This window comes from Aethalodelphis obliquidens, unplaced genomic scaffold, assembly GCF_003676395.1.
Source record: "Aethalodelphis obliquidens isolate GAN/ISIS:26980383/991018 unplaced genomic scaffold, ASM367639v1 scaffold11, whole genome shotgun sequence".
NCBI lineage: Eukaryota > Metazoa > Chordata > Mammalia > Artiodactyla > Delphinidae > Aethalodelphis > Aethalodelphis obliquidens.
The window spans coordinates 18,651,233-18,671,700 of record NW_020837955.1 but is presented as its reverse complement, the minus strand read 5'-3'; the positions used below and the strand labels follow the sequence as shown (position 1 = coordinate 18,671,700).

The 20,468-nt window shown below is 51.5% G+C and overlaps 1 long non-coding RNA gene across 1 annotated transcript in view; it reads right to left on the bottom strand.

The window, feature by feature from the left end:
* Positions 1-2,283: 2,283 nt before the first annotated feature.
* Positions 2,284-20,468, bottom strand: part of LOC113623329 (uncharacterized) — a 54,817-nt gene continuing 36,632 nt past the window's right edge. The window contains exons 4-5 of the long non-coding RNA XR_003433895.1: positions 9,868-10,033; positions 2,284-5,088 (exon numbers count right to left, since the gene is read on the bottom strand). This is a non-coding gene — a long non-coding RNA (uncharacterized LOC113623329). The remainder of the gene's footprint in view (positions 5,089-9,867; positions 10,034-20,468) is intronic.

Genomic DNA, 20,468 nt, shown 5'->3' with positions numbered 1-20,468 from the left:
CATGCCCACATGTAGATGAGGGATACTGCCACGGCCAATCCAGGGCACACACAATACAGACACACAGTGTCACACAGACATCGGAGAAACAATGCAAACACAAAGGGCAGGCACTGAGTTGCACACACTCACAATGCAGAAACCCCAAACACATACACAGTGATGCAGACATACAGAATGCCCAGAAACAGTGCGGACACATATGACACAGCACACCCATGGAAATATAGGTAGCCAGTAGCACACACAACAGTTAAACAGATAAACCTTTGCTGTTAAATGGTTACACCATCCCCACTGTTATACACACAATACAGACACAGTGACAGAGGCACAGCCCACAATGACCACAAGCACACACACGTGCTTCCACACATTCTGTGCAACCACAGGCGTGCAGAGGGAGCTAGCTGGTTTAGGCGACTTTGGGGAAAACGCTGCCAATGTTCTGACGTTCTGAGAGGAATCCAAAAGCTATAGAGGGTAGCAAATCACAGACAAGGGTGGCAGGCAGGGAGGCTGAGGCTGTCCGGGAGAACTCCTAGCCTTTGGCCCAGGAAAAACCCAAGTCCCCAACCGCCCCAGAAATGCAATCAAAACTGCTCGTCACCCACCCACCCTGCACCATGGCTCTGGCTGGAGTCGTTATCATTTTTGTTAACTTTTTATCGACTGTTTGCTAGATGGCGTGTCAGTAAAGTGTATGATTTGAGATGAAAAATTAGGCAGATTAACCTGAGGGGAGAGCCTGATTGATTACTAAATAGGATCAATTTGAAAGTTTTAGTCCTGGCGTTTCTGCAGAGCCTCTTAATACTTCAAACTTCAATTTTACGGGCGATTGAACTAAGCATGTTTCTGACAAAATTGATATATGTATTAATTTGCTTTAACTGGTGATTAATTACTCTCCACTGAAAGAATTATATGGAGCTGTTTGCCTGCGATTTGCATATTAATCAAATTCTAGTTGATAATTCCACCGGTGGGGGGGTCGGGGCGGGGCGTGGGTCGTGAGAGGGTGTGAAGGGGTGTTTGCACGTGTTCATGTGCTGGTGTGTGCGCCCGTGTATGTGGGGGGCTCCCCACCCCCTCTTTGCTCACTCCCTGCTTAGCTGCCAGTTTAGTGCATTAAAACCAAAGATGCAGAACGAGTTTGCCCGGCTATTTGGCGGGAGCAGAAATTGCCTGTCCGGTTTTATGATCTGCTCAGCCTGAGCAGCCGGGTCCTTAATGTCCCCTGTCAAAGTGTCCGCAATTTAAAGGGAAAACGGCCCCCGCTTTAGCGCCGAGCTGGCCTGACAAGGGATGAGGCAGGGACGAGCACCCCTTTAAATAACTCCCCTTCCAGAAGGACTGGGGTTTCTGGATGGCACCCCAGCTCTGGGGACCCTGGAGAACCAAGCTGTGTCCTTAGAAGGTCCTGGCTCCTGGGAGGCTCTAGCCATGAAGCATCCCCCCCTCAACACATAGACATGGGGCCACATACAGGCACAGCAGAGATCCAGAGACGCGGTCAGCCACTGTCACTTGAGCTGACAGGCAGGAAGCCACCCTCTTAGACACATGCAGACACTGCTACGCAGAAGTCACACTCCTGTTCACTTAGACCCCCACTCGGGCCTGTCCATAGACACACTCAGCTACCCACAAGCACACCCAGACGCACAGAACCCCACACAGGCGGGGAGCACACATAGACACCCAAGTCACGTCCACGCGGCCTTTCAGGAGCACGTGGTCACACACACTCAGACACACGCACATTTTCAGATCTACACGCAGGCCACATCTACACACCACGCCAGGCTTAGAACCCTGTCGCATGGGGATTCGCAGGCGGATACACCCCAAAGGCCTGCTCACATCTTCCCGGGCACACGCAGTCCTCACCGCCCCCTCCTGGTCTCCTTGCCCCGCCCGACTCTTTAAGCTAAAGGGGGCGGCGCCACTGAATCAACTTTTCCCATCTCTGGATTCAAAGGGTAGGAGTGTAATTAAAACCAGATAATTAATGAGACAGTATTCCTCCAGCTACATCTTTAATGAACAAACCCCTTCAGGGAAGCCTCTTCTTCTAGGCTCATTAAAGAGAAGAAAGTTGGGCGGCTCGAGGACTTCCCAGCGCGTTAATAACCAACCCGGAGTGGGTGCCTCGGCCGGGAGCTCGGGAGCCACCGCGGCGCTTGCTGGCCCTGGTTCTCCCACCACCACTCTGCACCTTGGCCCGCCCCCCATTCCCATCCCCTCCACCCCCACCCCCACCCCCACCCCATTCCCACCTGGTCCCAACCTCTCCGGCCGCCCCCAGCGGTCCTGCCAGCCGCTGTTCAGTGACTCCCTGCTCCGCCTGCCCTCTCTCTGGCGGCCTCTCACCAGCACCAGGCAACCTGCGCTCGGATGTGAGCGGGCGTCAGGCCTCCCAGTTTCCCTCTCGCCCTGCGCGTTCCAGGCCCTCAGGCTGGCTGGGGCCGGCTCTGTAGAAAGGAAATCAAGGCAAGGTAGGGGTCCGAGTTTCCCTCTGAACCTCAGTGCCCTAGCTGAGTGGCCTAGGACTGGCATTTGAGCTGCGGTCCTGGGAAGGGATTGTTGAATGTGGGGGCTGAGGCGCTCGTTTTCCACGCGCGCCTCGTGCATTTTCAGGAACACGCACTAACAACCACATGCACGTGCACTTGCGCGCACGAGATCTTGCATATACAGACACGCCTACTCGCTCGCGCACACAAGTGCACTGTCGCGAAGCCTCGGGTCCAGACCGTGGGCTCAGGCAGCGGGGAGAGCCTGGCTTGGGCCTTCTCCCCCGCCGCCTGAGGTCGACCTTGCATCAGTCGTCTCCAGGGTGGGAACCTTTTCGCTTGGCGCGCAGCCTCCTGGGCCTGGAGCAAGCAGTTCGGCCAGATTAACTAGGAGCGGGCAGCGTACGGGGGCTCAGGGCCGGGGGAGCCCTAGTCAGACCCAGACGGGGGCGGTAGCTCTCGCAGCGGCTTTGGCGGCGGCGCCTGTTTTCGCCTGCGCTGGCTTTTAGGGATGAGTGATGTGGCAATGAGCGAAGTAAATCTGCACGCGCAAAAGATGCTAATTACTCTTAATAGCCTACCCAGACGCCCCGAGACTGGAAACCCAGAAACGTAAATCTGCTCCCGATAAATATTTTTAATTGTGAAATTTCCTGGAAAGAAGGCTTTGGTTGCGCGGGCCGAGGCATTTGGCTTTGGAGGGAGGAAAACGGCCCCCACTCGGAAAGCCGGGTCCAGTGTCAGGGACCCGCACAGGGGTGCCAGGCGCGGGCCGAGCGATCTGAGCCCGGCTGGCCGGCGCTGGGTAAAGTTAGTGATGTATCGCATTAATTACCAGTGTGAGCTGCAAATGGTTCGAGGCCCAGGGAAAATTAATGGGAATCCAAATTCTAATTATGTAGCTGTTGTTAAAAGAGTTTAACTAAATAGTCATGGAGAAAATCGGATTATGCATAGAAATATGCAGCCGGCGTACGCGGTCCGGGGCACCGGTCCGGGGACTCTCAGCCAGGCCGCCCCCCGCCCCCGGCACTGGAGGACCCTCCTCCTCTCAGAAGGAGAAGACCCACCCACGCCCCAGCGTATAAAGGCCCTGCGTTTCCCTATGGCAGCGGCAGAGCGGGGCTCAGGATGGGAGGAGAAGCCAAAGCTTGCTGAGGCGCCCGCTTGGATGTGGGGTCGGTGTGGAGGTCCGGGGTTCCTGGGTCCCTTGGTCTGGGTAAGCGTTTGTGCCCATTTCTCAGGTGATTGCCTCCGGGTCTGGGCAAATCCATCCTGCACCTCTTTCTGATAATCATATAATTATATTTGGGCGCTGTGGCTTTACATTGTTTCCACTGTCAGTTTAAGGAAATAGCCACCAACCGGAAGCCCAATTACAGCCGAAGCCTCGTCATTCACTTTATTAAGGACCCTGGATATGTCTCCATTTTCGCAGGAAATGAGGTCTGATCAAGCAGCAGTAATACCTCCGGCCTCGGGGAGGGGGAGGGGACTCTCAGGGGCGGGCTCTATCCGCCCCCCCGCCCCCACCGAGGCCTGGCAGCAAGTGGTGCCGAAGCTTGGAAAACGGGCACCTTGGGGCGGCGGTCATTCAAACCTCCACTTCTCCCAATTTCTCCCAGAACCCTGGATTCATTTTGCCCCAGGCCACCCACTCGGCAGGCCCTCACTTTCCCGTGTCTCAGCGCGCTGACCTTGGACCTCCCGCCGCGCTGGCACTGCTAGGGACAGGGAGCTAGGGCCCGGATTGTTGAGGGGACTCTGCAGGCCCAAAGGGAGATTCAGCGTCCTTTCAAGCCCACCTACCCCATTCCAGGAGGTTGGCAACCTCTGGGGACGTTGTTAAGGCCTCTGGAGCAAGGCGGGTAAGCGTGGACCGCAGGGGAAGCACCACCTCTCCGGGTCCCAGTCCCGGCTCACTTCAGTCTCTGAACCCACATTTCTATGTCCCCATAACGAGAACGCAACCTCTCCCCGCCACCCGCTACTTTAGGGGAGGAAGCCGGCGGGTCTGGGTCTCACCTAGGAGTTCCAGTCCGCCAGGCCAGACCGCGTTCCGCACTTCGTGAGGCTGCCAGCGCGTGACAGTTTCTATCGCCCCTCATCGGATCTCGATCTCTGGACGGCTGGGTGGGATTAACGCTTGCGCAGCTGGTAGCAGGTGCCCTCGGCCTCTTCAGGTCTTCCCTTCCCTCCAGACGGGCTCCGGATTGAACGCTGAGGGTGAGAGCCGGGAGGGAATGAGACCTCTGGGTCAAGCCTCCGAATACGGGGATGGTGCCGAGGGAGGATCCCACAAGTTTGGGGCATCACAGTCTCAGTAATTTGCAGGCCTTGGCGAGAAGCTAAACTGGGGCCCGATGGATCACTTCAGGGAAGGCCTCAAGCAGAGGAAGGGCACCTGACTCCAGGGTGTCCTGGAAAGAAATTCTGACCCAGGGAATGTGTCAGAGTCAGATGCATTTAGAGCCCCTTCCCCTTCTGTCCTGGACTCTGAGGGGGGTGAGGGCCGTTCTTCAAAGCTTGGGGCACATTTCCCAGAGTCAGCGGAAGCCGTTGAGGGTATCTGAAGGAAGAGCAAAGAAAGAGAAGCCAAAGATCCGGAGATTTCTCCCCCGCCCCCCCGCCCCCCCCCCCGGCCTTCCGGTTGCACGGGGTGGAGTATAGAAGACCCAGAGCAGGAGGTGATACACAGACCCACAAATCCTGGGAGGAAAACAGACAGATGGACAGACGCGGGAATTATCTTGCATTTTTAAATTCCCAGGCCGAATTTGGATTCTGAGACCCCGAATTCTTCTCCCAGTGGCCTCAGAACAAAACCTATAAATCCGGAGGTTTTATAGGTTTTAATCCGACGACAGATTAAAAGATGGAGGATCCTCCAACCCCTCTCCAGCTCCTGGGGAAGGTCTGGGGGATTCATCCTTTATCCCTCGCAATATGTGCCATGCCTTCGGCCCCGCTCTTCTCCTCGCCCTTTCCAAGCCTCCTGGAAACCATGGCTGCTCCATAGCTCCCAAATACCAAATCCGTCCCTCTGTTGCAGTGAGGAAGATCCCTGAACTCAGCTGGCTCCTTCCTGCATCCCTCCCTAAGTCTTCAAGCCAAATCCCCTGCACTTGAGCCAGGGTCTTCAAAAACCTGCGCTTCTCTGAGATGCGGGCTTCGAGCGCCACCTAGCGGCATTTGTGGAGGTGCTCAACAGCTGCATGCACCTTTCAGCCACCTCTTTCCCCCCAACCCACCTGGAACCCCAAAGCCCACCCGGACGTAGTCCCACTCTCACACCACAAGCCCTTACGTGAGCACGCTACACCTCCACTTTCTGGCACTGAGACATTAGGAGAGGGCCACAGCAAGGAAGAGCAGGGGTGCAGCTGGTGGTGGGGGGTCGGGGGGGCACCTCCTTGGAACCCTCAGATGCAGGGGACGCTCTTTCAGGGATCGGATATGGAGTGGGGCTGAGAAAGGCGCAAGCCCATGTCTCTGCTGGCGCGGGGCATAAAAAGGGTCCTCCTTGGGGCATCGCAAGAGGCCACTACTTCTGGGTGAGTGCCTAAAAGCGAAGTTATGAGCCTCTAGTCATCCCTATTCCTACTCCAGCCATGCGCTGCTCTGCAGTCACCCAGACTTCGGAAGCAAATTACCAGAACCCTTCGGCTCGCAAAGCTCAGGTCCTTGCAACCTCCTCCGCGCGGGAAAGGTTGGGCAAGAGCTCCCTCTGCTGTCCATAGTTCGGCACTGCTGCAGGCTGCCGCTCTGAGGGGCTGCAAAACTCGCAAAAACCAGGATCTGTTTTTCTCTGATCCTGACCTGATCTGCCGGTGGTCATCTTAGTCATCCCTCTGCCTTCAGGGAGGAGGTCCCTTACCCAAACGGGAAGAAGAGGCTTCTCTGGTCTTTATGGGTTTGCACAGGGAAGAAATGACTCAGTGCTACTGAGTTCCACCATTACTGCTAGTTCTGTGCTCTTTCCCTTCTGCTGCTGGGCCAGCTGCCTCCCTGCCCAACTGATACGGTGTCTGGCAAGTTATAAATTTCTTCCTCCACAGTATGATTGTCAAGCCTGACAGGACAGGCTGTATCTTCTAGGTAGTAAAATCTACAGATGGAAATGTCAGGGGAAGGGTGAGTGCCAACAGGTCAGTCCATTCAGAGACTATCTAAAAAGTGGTGAGAGGTGGTGACAGTGCTGTCTGGCACTTCTACAAGAGCCAAGATCCCTGAGTTTCCAGGTGACAGCCAGCCATTCCCTGGCAGAGAACCCCACGAGGTCCCTCTCGTGCTTGACACACACTGACTCCCCCAATACAAAGTACTTCCTCCTGCTGACCCAGGCTGCCACCATCTCCTGTTGACCCTGAGCCCCTGACCCTGGCACAGCTACTCTCACCAGAGCGCCACTCCCAGGATCTGCTCCCACGCCACTGCAGGGCATTCTCTAGCCCTGGACAGCTAGGTGAAGCAAGGTCAGAGTGGGCAGGAACCTTGGTCGGCGGTGGGATGAGGCAGCCCGTAAAGGTCACTCTAGGTCTTTGCCCTTGATTTTGGCACTGTCCTTAGAGAAGAGAGGGGGGCAGTGTGTGTGTGTGTGTGTGTGTGACGGAAGGAGGGGTACAGGACTTCGAAGGTCCCCCCGTAATGAGATCTGGTGACAACCTTTCATTTGAGGTGATGCTCTGTGGTTGTGTATAGGTCTCCCAGAGCTCTGATCCAGGCCCCTCCTGCTCATCTGGACACAGATCAAAGTAAGCCACAACTATTGGAAATTTCCAGTTACTCTAAGTAGTCCAGGAAGATGAGACTCCTTAAACCCAGGCCTTAGATGGGGAAAGTGGTGGTGGGGCTTCTGCCCTTTTCCATTCCTATCCTTTCTCTTTTGGGGTCTTCAGTAGTTTCCCATGAGGGGGCACAGTGCTTCCTCCTCTCTCCAGTGTGGATATCTGGGAGGCCTTAGAGTCACCACACTCTGAGCCAGGACACCTCGTGTCCCCTTCTCCATAGGTCTGGGAGAAGGCAGCAGGGGAGACGTGGCTGATGTGCCCAGCTGTATGCCAATCTGAGCTTGAGAAAATGCAGATTTCAGGGCTGTACTCCAGAGCCACTGAAATGGAATCCCTGGGAACCAGGCCTGAGAATCTTCCCTGTGGTGTGGGAGCCCCCTTCCTGGATTCTTATGCGCACTAGTCTGTGAGAAGAACAGAATCCCCAGCTTCCCATACCCGCCCCCCCACATACACACAATGGCTTACAGCTGAGGAAATCATGTCTGTCATTAGGGATCAGACATCCTGGGTTTAAGCCTGTAACTTCCTAGCTGTGGGACTTTAAGTCACTTCATCTCTCTAAGCCTCAGTTTCTCCATCTGTGAGTTAGGGACAGTAATCCCTGCCTCAGAGGGCTGCACTGAGGGCCGGGTGAGCCTAATGTTCCCCAAAAGAGCTTGGTAAAAGGCACATTTCAGTACAAATGCCGGCTATTATTCAAGAACTTCAGCGCTAGATGTAAGATGTTAATAAGTTCAGGGGGACCCTCCTTCAGAGATTTCTCCTCCATGTGGGCACATGAGGCCATCTCTCTTGCAGTGCCCCAAGGTTTCCACATTGTTCCCACATTTTCTTCCCAGCCCACCTCTCCCACCAAAGAAATGTAACTGATCTCTGTGGGAAAACAAAGGGGAAAACAGCCATGGCCTTACCCTTCACACGAAGGGGCTTACCTAACGTCACTTTCCAATATTAACAAAGTGGCTGCGGGTTAAGTTCACCTGCCAGGGGTGGGGGAGAACTTGTTATAAAAAAACCCCACAGGAGGCTGAGCCTGGATCAGGAGTTTGGTTCGGGGGGTGCTGGCTAGTACATTTTTATCATGTTCTCCAGGCAATTGGGATTCCTTTGTCACTGGGTGAGATCCACTGTCCGAGACTATCTAGTGTTATTGGTCATAAGAAGGCAGTGAGGCCCTGCCAGAAAAGCTCCCCCCGAGACCGCCTGTCTCTGGTTTCATTCTAGGGCAGACGCTGGGGTTGGGGTAGGGAGTAGTGAGCTGGGTGAACTGTGGGGACAATAACCTAGACATTGACCTAGAAAGACAGCAGGCAGGTCTATTGGAAACAGCAGGGCTTTGAGGTGCGGGACAGGGGTCTCACCCATGCTAGCCTTATGGTCTGGGCCTTGACCTGTCTAAAGCCAGTTTCTTCATCTGTAAAATGGGGGTGACCGTCAGACCTGCTCTATTCCAGAATGGTCATGAGTAGCCACTATTTCCAGAGAGGGGGTTGCATTTTCACAGACATATAGATGTGTGCACGTGTATGTAGAAATAAGAAAAGAACATGCATATTGTTCTGAAACTTACTTTTTTTTTCACTTAATAATAGATCCTGGATATCTTTCCATGCTTAGATTCTGTGGTGGTACCTTGTAAACTGTAAACTGCAAAACTGTTGAAATGTTGGTTGATTTAAATAACAGACCAAACATTACCCTTTGGGGAGGGTTCAGGGGTTGTGTCCTCATTGGGGTGCAGTGTGAGTGTGCCCATGTCTTTGAGGTGATAAGTTGGAGGAAAGGGAGGGTTAGTGAGCACGTGTGGGTGCTTCAGGAGCTGCTGACCCAAGCAGGATGGGGACTTTGCTGATTTTTAATAGTACGGAGCCTGGAGTGAAAAGGAAGGGACTCAATTTGGAGTCTTTAGCCCCTAGAGAGCCGCCCTCAGCTGCCTCCTAGAGTCTGCCTCCTTGGCAACTGGCCTTCAAGGGGCTCATTCTTGGGCCTTAGGCAATGGGGAGACCCACAGTCACCTCTGGGATGTCACAGAGGGTATATTAAGGGATATCTAAGCTGCTATAACAAAGAGGCCCCCAAATACAGAGGCTAAATGTGATAGATGTTTATTCTCCCTCATGTAAGTCTATATGCTACCACAATTAAGAGCAGACTCTGGAACCAGGTTCAAATCCTACCCTTTGTGACCTTACAGAAGTTACTCAACCTCTCTGTGCCTCAGGTTCCTCATCTGTAAAGTTGGGATGATAATAGTTAATGACACAGTAATTCTACCTCATAGGGTTTTTGTGAAGAGTAAATGAGTGAAGTCCCTCCAAAAATTCTTTATTGAGCACCTACTGTGTATCAGTCACTGTTTGAGGCCCATGGTGGCTCCCATGAGAGGGCTCAAATTGGCTGCTCTAGCTCCTGCCATCATGTCTGCCTCCCAGTCAGTGGGAAGAAGGAAAGAATAAGAGGAGCACATACCCATTTCTTTTAAGCTCATAACTTAAAAGTGGCCTACAGCTGACCTCTTCATAGCCATCAGTCAGAATTCAGTTGCACAGACTCACCTTAGCTGCAAGGATGTTGGGAAGTATAATCTTCAGCTGTGTGACCATGCGCCCGCTATAAAACTCAGGTGTGCTGAAGAAAGAACGGGATCATGGATATTGGTAGAAAAACTAGCATTTTCTTCTCTGTTCCTGGGGGCAGCCACATCTTCCTCATATACAGAGCCTGAGGAAGACAGTGATAGAGCGATGCGTGAGAGGGAACCTGAGGAAAAAAGCAGTGAAGTGATCATTTAGGAAGGAAGGTTCTTGATGGAATTCCCTGGTGGTCCAGTGGTTAGGACTCAGCACTTTCACTGCCTGGGGCCTGGGTTCAGTCCCTGGTTGGGGAGCTAAGATCCTGCAAGCAAAGAAGGAAAGTCCTTGAGACAGTGATAAGGAGATGGGAGGGCAGAAACCAAGACCCAGGGCCACCAGCTTGTGGCCAAGGTCTGGAGTCAAGGAGATGTCCTGGGGATGATGGACTATTTTTATGCATTTTATCTTCTTGTTTATTTCCTTCTAATCTCTTTGGGCTCTGAGTAAAGGTCTGTGGACTTCTGTGCTGGGAAAAAAGGTGCATTATTTTTTTGTGCTAGCCTGAGCCCAAGAGGAGGGAGACCAAGAATAATGCTGGAGGGCAGTGAGAGTGGAATCAGCCACAGGCCAGAAAGAAGTGGCCCAGAGTTTCCACACCAATGGGACAATGCACTGAGATTCCTGAAGGTCCCAGGAGAAGCAGCTGACAGGATGCACCGCAGGGCAAGTCTTCACCCTGACCTGTGGGATGGTGTGAAGTGTGGCTGAGGGTGACCACCGATGGAGTTGGGGACTTGAGGGCATAGAGACCGTGTGATGACACTGAAAACTAGGGGCTTTCATCATACCCACCACCTTAGCCTGTTGTCTGGCTGTGTTCTCCCTGTATCCCTAAGCTTACAGGAGCCTCTAGACCTGGCATTCTTAACCCAGTGCCTAGAAACCCCTGCAGCTGTGCTTAAGTGTGTTTTTCTGGGTGGTGACGCATTATATGCTGTTATCAGATTCCTAAAGTGTCTGTGACACAGCAGAAGTCAACAGCCTCGATTTCTTTCTCTTTTCCTTGTATCTGCTGTGAGGAAACCACCTTGATTTGATTTTGAAACTCCTGTGACTGTGCATATAAATGTGTTTGTATACATTAAATTTGAGGATGAGCAGGAATTCCATAGCCCTGGCCCCTGAGAGGACAGTGGTCAGGACGTGGCTGAGGTTTTGGCCAAAGCCCTATAGCCAGAGAAAGGGGAGGTAAACGCCAGGGAGAAGGGCGGCTGGGGGGGAAGGGCACACCTTCACCAGCAGGAGGGTCCCTGGAGGTGGCCCATGGGTGCAGTTTTCTCTCTTCTGTGGACCCAGCCAGGGAGGGAGGTCAGAGGGAGGGAGCATAGCAGATGGAGAAAGACAAAGGGGGACTTGGCAAGTAGAGGTGAGATCCAGCCGGCCTTTCCCTTTTCTTCAGCTCTAACCTCTAAATCTGTATTCCACGAGACTGGAGATTTCAGACAGCAAATTCTTTGGATGGTGGGCTTTCGATGTATATCTGTTGAATGACTGAATGATTCAATACATAAAGCAAAAGTAGCTTCATGAGGGTACCAAAAAAAACAGGGAAACACAATCTTTGTAAGTCATCTGAAGCTGTTTTGGAGGGCCTCAGTTATTTCAACAAGGACTTGCTCTGTGTGCCGAGACCCTCACATTCAATCCCCAGAACAATCTAGAGACACAGGCACCGGGAGTTAGGATGCCCTTTGTGCAGATGGGGACGCGAGGCTGAGGACGAAGGCACCGCCCAGTGTGGCAGTTTGCAGGCGATCAGAACTGGACCTTTTTCCTGACTCTGCAGAGTCTGCGCTCTGTTCCTGCTCTGCTCCGGCCACCGCGCGAGCCCGCCCCTCTACTCAGGCCCTGCGGAGGTTGGGAATCGTGCCCTCAGGTTGCAGCTTTCCTTTCAGCATCTCTTTCCCTCCTCTCAGGCGAGCGGTGACGTCCGTCTCTCCAGCCTCTTGCAACTCAAAGTGTGGTCCTGGGACCAACAGCATCAAGCATCACCTGGATTTCCCTGAGTGATCGTGTGCCTGTTGGAGTTGGACGAGTTCAGCTCTAGCTCTCTCTCTGCCATCCACAGGTAAGGGAAACCGTGCTAACCTTATTTGTAGGAAGCCGCTTCCTCAGGGCTGCTGGGGCAGGGATGCCTGTTTCATTCAAGACCCGCAGCCTCTCTGGTCCTACTTCAGATTCCTTAGGACTTCTTCCTTTTAAAACTTCCCTCTCCTTCCAACCAGAAAGCCAGGTCCTCCTGCCCTCCCCACCCCCACCCCCACAATCCCCGCATTACCTTAAAAAACCAAACCAAACCAAACCAAACCAACACTGTACAGAAAAGTTGCAAAGGTAGTACAGAGTTCCCATGTACCCCTCACCCAGCACCCCTGTTGTTAGCGTCTTACGTTACCACAGTGTATTCATCCCAACTAAGCCAACAATATTGGTGTGTTACTACTTAACTAAACTCCACGTTATTTGATTTCACTAGATTTTCCACTAATGTCCTTTTTCTCTTCCAGGATTCCATCCAGGATACCTCATTACATTTAGCCGTCACGTCTTCTTAGTCTCTTCTTGTCTGTGACAGCTTCTCATGATTTCCTTGGTTTTTTAATGCCCCTAACAGTTTGCAGGAGTACTGGTCAAGGATTTTGTAGACTGTCTCTCAATTTGGGTTTGCCTGGTGGTTTTCTCATGGTTAAACTGGGGCTATGGATTTTGGGAAGAAGACCACAGAGGTGAAGTGCCCTCCTCCTCATATCACATCACATCTGGGGACATGTAATCAACATGACTCATCACTGATGGTGTTAAACCCCATCACCTGGCCGAGGTCCTGCCTCGCCTAACCTTCCCTTTCTTCTTTCCCCAAGTCCCTATCGTTTCCTTCCTGGTGGTTTGTCATCGTTTTAGTCGTTAATGACATGTTTGTACCGCAGCATCTCCCCCACCCCCTCTCCAGTGCATTCCTCCCTGTGCCACTTAGGCTGTTGCTCTGATGCTTTTATTACTCACGAGGTGTCCTGTTGGAACACATCCTCTGCCAGTGGAAGCACTGAGGCAGTCACATGTCTCCTGCCAGCATGAATCCTAAAAGCTAAATGGAAGCTGCCCATGGGGGCCTGGAGGCAAACAGGAGGCTGGGCCTTGAACAAGCCAAGATATGCTCTGAATGATTTAGGAAAGTGTATTCTACTCAAGTTGAAGGATAAAATTAGAGTTAGATTAGAAAGTGATGGGGAACAGGACAATACTGGATGAGTGAGGGAATCTAGACACAACTGAATGTTTGCATTTCTTTATATTTTATTCTAAATTCTGACTTATCCCTTTCAATCATATTAGGCTGTAATTATGTGCTTCTGCTTTGATGCAAGCCAGTCATATTTTCATTTTATACTAACAGCCTTGAATGGGAAACATCCTGCTGCCCTTCCCACTTTGAGCCTTCATTCGGCCTGTGCTCCATCAGGCAGCCCCCATCCTACCCTAGATCCAGGGCTTCCTGTTGCCAAATAATCATGGAAGAGGGAGACGTTAAAGACATACTCCAGGGGCTTCACCAAGCAGACGAGGTGCTCAGGAAAGAAACCTCTGGCCTCCGGGTGGAACTGATACTTTTAGAGTCCTCAGTGCAGGGTTGGGAGAGGTGCCCAAGATTCAGGCTGACCTGCCTCAGCCCCTGCAGCCCTAGTGAAATCTGTAGAATCATGTTCAACTTCCAAAATTCTCCATTCAGTGCTAAGTCTGTATGGTTCCAGGATTGTCCAGAGATGGTAAAACATTGGTACTTGTCTTTCCTGAACAACTGTCATGTACATGCCAGGTAGGAGCCTGCCTATGGAATGTCTGTAGGATTCTTAGTCACCCTACACAGGATGCATGATGGGTCCAGGTGGGAAACATCTGGCCAGTTCTCCTCAGGGGTGGTTGTGGGTGGGGGAGGAAGGGACAGTCAACTGCCACCACCATGAATGCTGGTTGTTCACATGAGACTGATTGAGGAAGAATGTTCTCTGCACTCATTTAGGAAGAACGGGCCCTTCGATCCAGCTGGTCACGCCCCTGAGCCACACATCCTGATAGGGAGAGGTGAGGGGCAAACTGGCCCCCAAGGCTATCGGTAGCTGTTTTCGTCAACTCTGTTTGATGGCAGTGAGTGGAAACCCACCCAAAGCAGCTTGATATAACACAGCCACAGAGGACTCCTCTTTGAGCCTTCCCCGGAGGTGGGCTGCAGAAACCGGGGTACAATGCGACCCCCACTCTACCAGACGTGGCTGATCAGAGCAGAGGTGGAGACTGACCCAGACTGGGCCCGCCAGAGCCTTTCTCCTCATTTGGACAAAGGCCAGAGGGTGGTCAGGTCATCTCTGTGGCCACTTGAATGTGTACACTCAGGGGCTGTGGAGCAGCCATGCTCAGTCTCGTGCACGTGGAGAATTGAAGGAAGTGGGTCTCAAGTAAGATGCTTGAGACCATGGAACCGGGAGAGAGAAGGCTGCCTGGCTTCCAGGCCCTCCTGGGGTCAGGGGTGCCCCTGTCCCTGGGTTCCAGGAGACACCTATCCTTATGATAACTACCCTTTTTGCCTAAGTTAGCCTGGGTGGGTTTCTGTCACTTAGACCCAAGAAAGCCTAAGACATTGTAGGTATTGTAGGAATTCAGAATATCACAGAAAGGAAATGCAGGAAGCACACTGGGGCTCAGGAATTGGAAAAATCATGTCTCTCTCAATGTGCCCATCTGGTTCTTTTTCTTGCCTATATTTATCTCAACAGACCAATTTTCTTTTTTGTTTCCAGCAGTGAATCTCAAACCAAGTGATTGCCCTAGTCCTGAATGTATACAAACTTTTAGCTTTAGCCACTAAACTGTAATCTCTGCATGTAGTTAAAATATGATAGAGAGGGGCGGGGAGAGAGAGAGAGAGATTCTGCTTAGCCTGGGGGACAAGGAGTCTCACACAGTGTATTAGTCAGGGACCATTTCTTCCTTTCTTTTTTTTTTTTTTTTTAAAGAAGAGACAGAAGTCCAACTCTAAGTATCCCAAGAAGAAAAGTGGGAACAGATTAGTTCATGTAACTGATATGAACAGACTAGAAAGGACTTCAGGAACAACTGGATCGAGAAATGCCAACAATGTCACTGGGGCTCTACTCCCCTCTGTGTTGGCCTCATTCCCTCATATTGGACCTTTACATGGAATATGGGGAAGGCTGACAACTCTAGGCTTGTGTCACCCAGAGTAAATAAAGGGATCCCAGATTTTAAAAAGGCCTTCTCTCTCCTGTTACCTGTATGCAAAATCCCAGTTAAGGAGCTAATGACTCAGTTTGAGTCACACTCCCTTCCTTTGGCTGATCATTGTAGCCAGGAGGGCAAGGATAGTGTGATGGCAGCCCCTCAATGCACACATGGAAGGGAGGGGGCTTCCTTAAAGAATAGAGCTGATTGGGAGTGTCCACTGGTCTGCAGTGAGACACCACCTGCCCCCCCCAGCCCCCCCCCACCCTTTCATTTCAGGGGCCAGGGGTGTGGCAGATAACTAGCAGGGAAGCTGGGTGAGAAAAATGGTAGTAATGGCTCCAGATCCTCCTCTTCTGTCTTCCTGATCAGCTCTCCCTCAGAGCCCTGTCTTTGTAGATCTGAATCATTCTGCCAACAGCCCTTTGGTTTCCTATGTTCTTGTTCTCCCTGGAACTTTAATCTCCTGCTGTGACTTATTCTGCCTGGGCTCAGCCCACTGGCTCTTGGACCCTTGCTTACACTGGGGGAGGATTCTAGAAGCAGGGCTCTGAGCAAGAGCCTGTTAACTCTCCCCATGGGTTAGTATTGCCGACTGGGGCTGCAGACATTGGCTCACGGGGCCACTAGGGCTCCAGAGGAGGTCAATTTATGGAAGAAATGTTTGTACCTGGTGCAGCGTCACTGGCCCAGGCATTAGGCCTGGAGAATCCTAGGTTGAGCTGACTTCTGTCCCAGAGAGGGTCTTAAGAGGTAAGTAGCCTCGCTAGCAGCAGTTGTAAGCTCCTCTCTGCATTGATTTCTGTCATCCCCAAGTCTTAAGCAAAGTTTTGTTAAATGCTAACAATAATAGAAAGACATTAAAGGTCAGAGGCCTGCAGGCAAACCCTGCCTTCAAAACTGAGACATAGGGAGACATCTGGATTACTTCACAGCTCCAGTTGTCTCTCAAACAAGTCTGTTCAGACATCTTTAAATATACATTTTAGCACTTCTCTCTGCCACAGTGTTGACACTCAGGCTGGCTTTCCCAGGGCTGAGTGATGCCTTGGCGGGTGGGGGCGGGGTCGCACCTTTCTGGTACTCGGAGGTGCAGGCATTGCCAAGAGGCAGGAGGGTGAGCCAGTGGAACATTCCTGCTTCTCAATCAATATCTTTTCTGTTGGCAAATCGCTCAACACAAACCACTTAATACATGTGGACAAATCTGTCCAGACTCCCAAAAGATACAATTCTTGAGGGTGAGGAAAGAGGAAGGACTGTCTTCCTCACACCCGTCGGCCACCTCCTCCCATTCCCCACCTCTCAGCTCTGGCCGGAAGATTCTGAGAGTGGATACAAAGGTGGAAGCTTGGGGATTTCAGTGAAGCCAGATGATGGGTGAGGACCTTGACCCTGCGTCTCACTGTGAGCCCAGGGTTGTGCTGCCTTTGGGACCCACTGTCCTGCAAAAATATGAACTATCATCTAACAAGGTCTAAATCAGTGCCAGGCTGTGTTAATCAGTAACTCTCTTTTAACAACCTTTTTATTTTGAAAAATCTTAAACCTACAGAAAAGTTAGAACTATAGTATAATAAACTCCCAAATGACCTTTACCAAGATTCACTGATAACTAATATTTTGCCACATTGGCTTTATTCTCCCTCTCTTTCTCCAACACACACACACACATACACACACACAGAGATGTAATTATTTTAGGTTTTTTGTTTGGAACTATTTGAGGGTAAGTTACAAACATCATATCCCTAAATACTTCAGCAGCACATATCTCTTTTTTTTGTTGTTTTAAATTTTTATTTTATTATTATTTTTATATAGCAGGTTCTTATTAGTTATCTATTTTATACATATTAGTGTATATATGTCAATCCCAATCTCCCAATTCATGCCCCCTGCCACCCCGCAGCAGCACATATCTCTTAAGAACAAGTATATTTTCTGACATTTCCTTGGGACAACTACCAAACTAAGGAAATGTGATTGATACACACTATTATCTAATATATGGTCCATATTCAAATTTTGCCCTTTGTCCCATACTGTCTTTTATAGCATTTGTTTTTTCCTGATACAGGATCCAATCCGGAATTCCATACTGTGGTTAGTTGTCATGTCTCTTTAGTTTCCTTTAATCTGCAAACATTCTTCTCATCTCTTTTGCCTTTTATAATATTGACTTTTTGGAAGAGTCTTGGACGTCTGACAGCTTTCTCATTAGATTCGGTTTGTGCGTTTAGACAGGGATACCATATGAGTGATTCTGCATCCTCCTTGGTGCATCCGTCAAGAGGCACAGGATGTCATTTGGTCCCATTATTGGTGATATTAACTTTGGTCACTAGGTTAATGTGGTCCCTGCCAAAGGTTCCTTTTTTCCCTTTGGAATTTTTTTTAAATTAAATTAAATTAATTTATTTATTTGGTTGTGGCAGGCAGGCTCCTTAGTTGTGGCTTGTGGGCTCCTTTAGTTGCGGCTCACTGGCTTCTTAGTTGTGGCACGTGGCCTCCTTAGTTGTGGCATGTGAACTTTTATTTGCGGCATGCATGTGGGATCTAGTTGCCTGACCAGGGATCGAACCCGGGCCCCCTGCATTGGGAGTGCGGAGCCTTAACCACTGCCCCACCGGGGAAGTCCCTTCCCTTTGAAATTAATAGATGCTCTGTGGAGAGATGCTTTGAGACTGTCTTTTCGCCCCAGAAACTCTTGCCCAGTAGTTTTAGCATCCACTGATGATTCTTTCCTGGATCAACAAGTACTATGACAGTTGCCAAATGGAGTTCACGCCTTTCAACAGCTAGAATCAGCTGCTATTTATTATCTCAGGTTACAGATTAAACCATTGAGGCTCTAAAGGTCCCAGGCCACAAAGCAGTGAGATTCAGACTTAGGCCTGTCTGACTCCAGAGCCTATGCTTTCGCCCTTCTTCTATGCTGCCCCTCCAAGCCATCAGCTGTGAGAGGTGAGGAGATGGTCTCTCAACCCTGTCTGCCCCACTGAACACGCTACTTCCTTGTTCCTTTCCCTAAATTTGAGGCTGAGGCTCTGGTCACAGTTGGATGGAAAGAAATGGGGCTCAGGGTCATTTTTGTAAACCCCCCCCCCCCCGGCCCATGTCCCAGCCTTTCCCTCCTAGTCCCCTCACAATCCTTCCACAACTGATATTCAGAGCAGAAATCTCACAAAGAAGTCACCTTAATGGGGGGAGGGCCAAATTAGGGGCATGGGATTAACAAACTACTATATATAAAACAGATAAGAAACAAGGATACGTTGTATAGCACAGGGAATTATACCCATTATCTTGTAATAACCGATAATAGAGTACAATCTGCAAAAATGCTGAATCACTATGCTGCGCACCAAAAACGAACACAGTATCGTAAATCAACTATACTTTGGTTTAAAAAAAAAGTCACCTCAATTAAACTGCCCCCTTTCCCAACACAGACACACACACACACACACACACACACCAGAGTTAAGAGGCTCTCTCCTCTCCTGATCTGGGAGAAGAGGGAGAGTAAGTGTGGGATGAACCGGGCTTTGCAATGTGCACAAGAAGTGCTTGTGATGGGAGGAGAGCCAGAGGCAAAGCTGCAGGGCCACTGCAATGTCACACACGTGTGTGAGTGAGTGTGTGTGTTACAGCTGGGAATTCTAAAAGGGAGCGAGGAGAGAGGCTAGGTCTTGCTTAAAAGTGCTGATCTGGAGTCAGACTGCTTGGAATTGAACCTGGGTCCACCATCAACTTGTGTCACTTTGGGTACATTATTTAACATCTCTAGGCCTTGCTTTTGTCATCTGTAAAAAGGACATAATAGTACCTACCTCAGGACGTTGTAAGGGTTAAATGAACGACTCTGTGGAAAGTGCTTTGCAGGTGAGCTTTGGCTCCATCAACGGTGGGGGTGTGCTGCAGAGTAAGATGCTGTAGGTGATGGTGGGCGACAGAGGAGCCTCAGAGGGCCCTGGCCCCAGGACAGTGTCCACATGAGGAGCAAACCGGTGGTTGGTCACTGGAGAGGCTGGTGGGGAGGGTGAGACTGAGGCAGGAAGGGTATTCCGGTCATGCGGGCTGGGAGGGCCAGATGACTCACTCACCCACTTGTTTAAACTTTCTCTCTCACCTGCTTCCAGAAAGCCTCTGCAGTAATTGAAGCCTCAGGTGCCTCAGCCTGCCAGGGCGGGGAGGGGCTGTGTCCCGGCTGAGGCGAGGCTGGGGCGAGGTGGGCTCAGCTTGGCAGGCCCTGGGCTGCCCCGGAGGTGGAGGAGAGACGACCTCCAGGCGTGCGGGGGAGGATGGCAGAGATGAGGCCGAGGAGGGAAAGCTGGGCTGAGCCCTGACTGACCACCAGCCCAGACGAACAGAGGGGCTGGCGGCTGGGAGTGTCCATTCTGGACAAAGGAATGTGGGAGGAGCCCCGGGGGTGGGGCGGGCACTGAGACCAAAAGGTCTCAGAATCTGGCTGGTCCATTTCTGGGATTTGCTCAGTTGCTTTCTTGGGGCTTAGACAACCCTGTTGGATATTCTTGTTGGCCAGTCTTGGGCCCTCCAGCTGCCCCAAGGCGCAAGCCCTCTCCAGCAGCAACCACCAGCTTCTCATCTCTGGAGGGAGGGCCTTTCCTCTGGGGTCCAGGTGCCCCTGGCCTCAGGAAGAATCATTTGTTGGCTCACTGTCCTCCCCCACCTCCCAACCCCCTCCATACCCCTCCCCCACCCCACCAGCAGCTGAGCTGGGCCCCAACCAACCCACCCTAACGCAGTGGGACATCCTGAGGGTCCACTGCCTCGGACAGCTGCGAGGGGAAAGTTCCTGCCCCCACCCACCGGGAGCCCTTCTTTCTCTACCCGACACCCCCCACCCTCACCCCCGCCTGAGCTTTTTCTGCCCCTCCCCCACACCGTTTCCTGCCTCTCACCTGGAGCATCCTGACCTGCCCCAGGCTCCACTCAACTCATGTTTCCTTAGGGGCATGTTGATGGGGTCCCCACATTACACCAAGTTTTGGCAAGTCCAGCCCAACTCTGACAGACATTCTGTCACATTTCCCTACAGCTACTTAATCCACACTTTACCATGTAATGGAATACCTTCCATTTAGGGAGGTGGAGGGGGTCTTCCCGAGGCGGTGACAGTTCCTAAAGGCAGGGGCTGGAATTCAGGCTAAAAAAGGTAGGGCAGCAAGACTGGGGGGCAACAATCAGAAGTTACAGAGCCAGCATCTGCCAGCCGGGGTTGAGGGGCTGCCCCAGCAGCAGTGGTGGAAAGGGGGAACGAG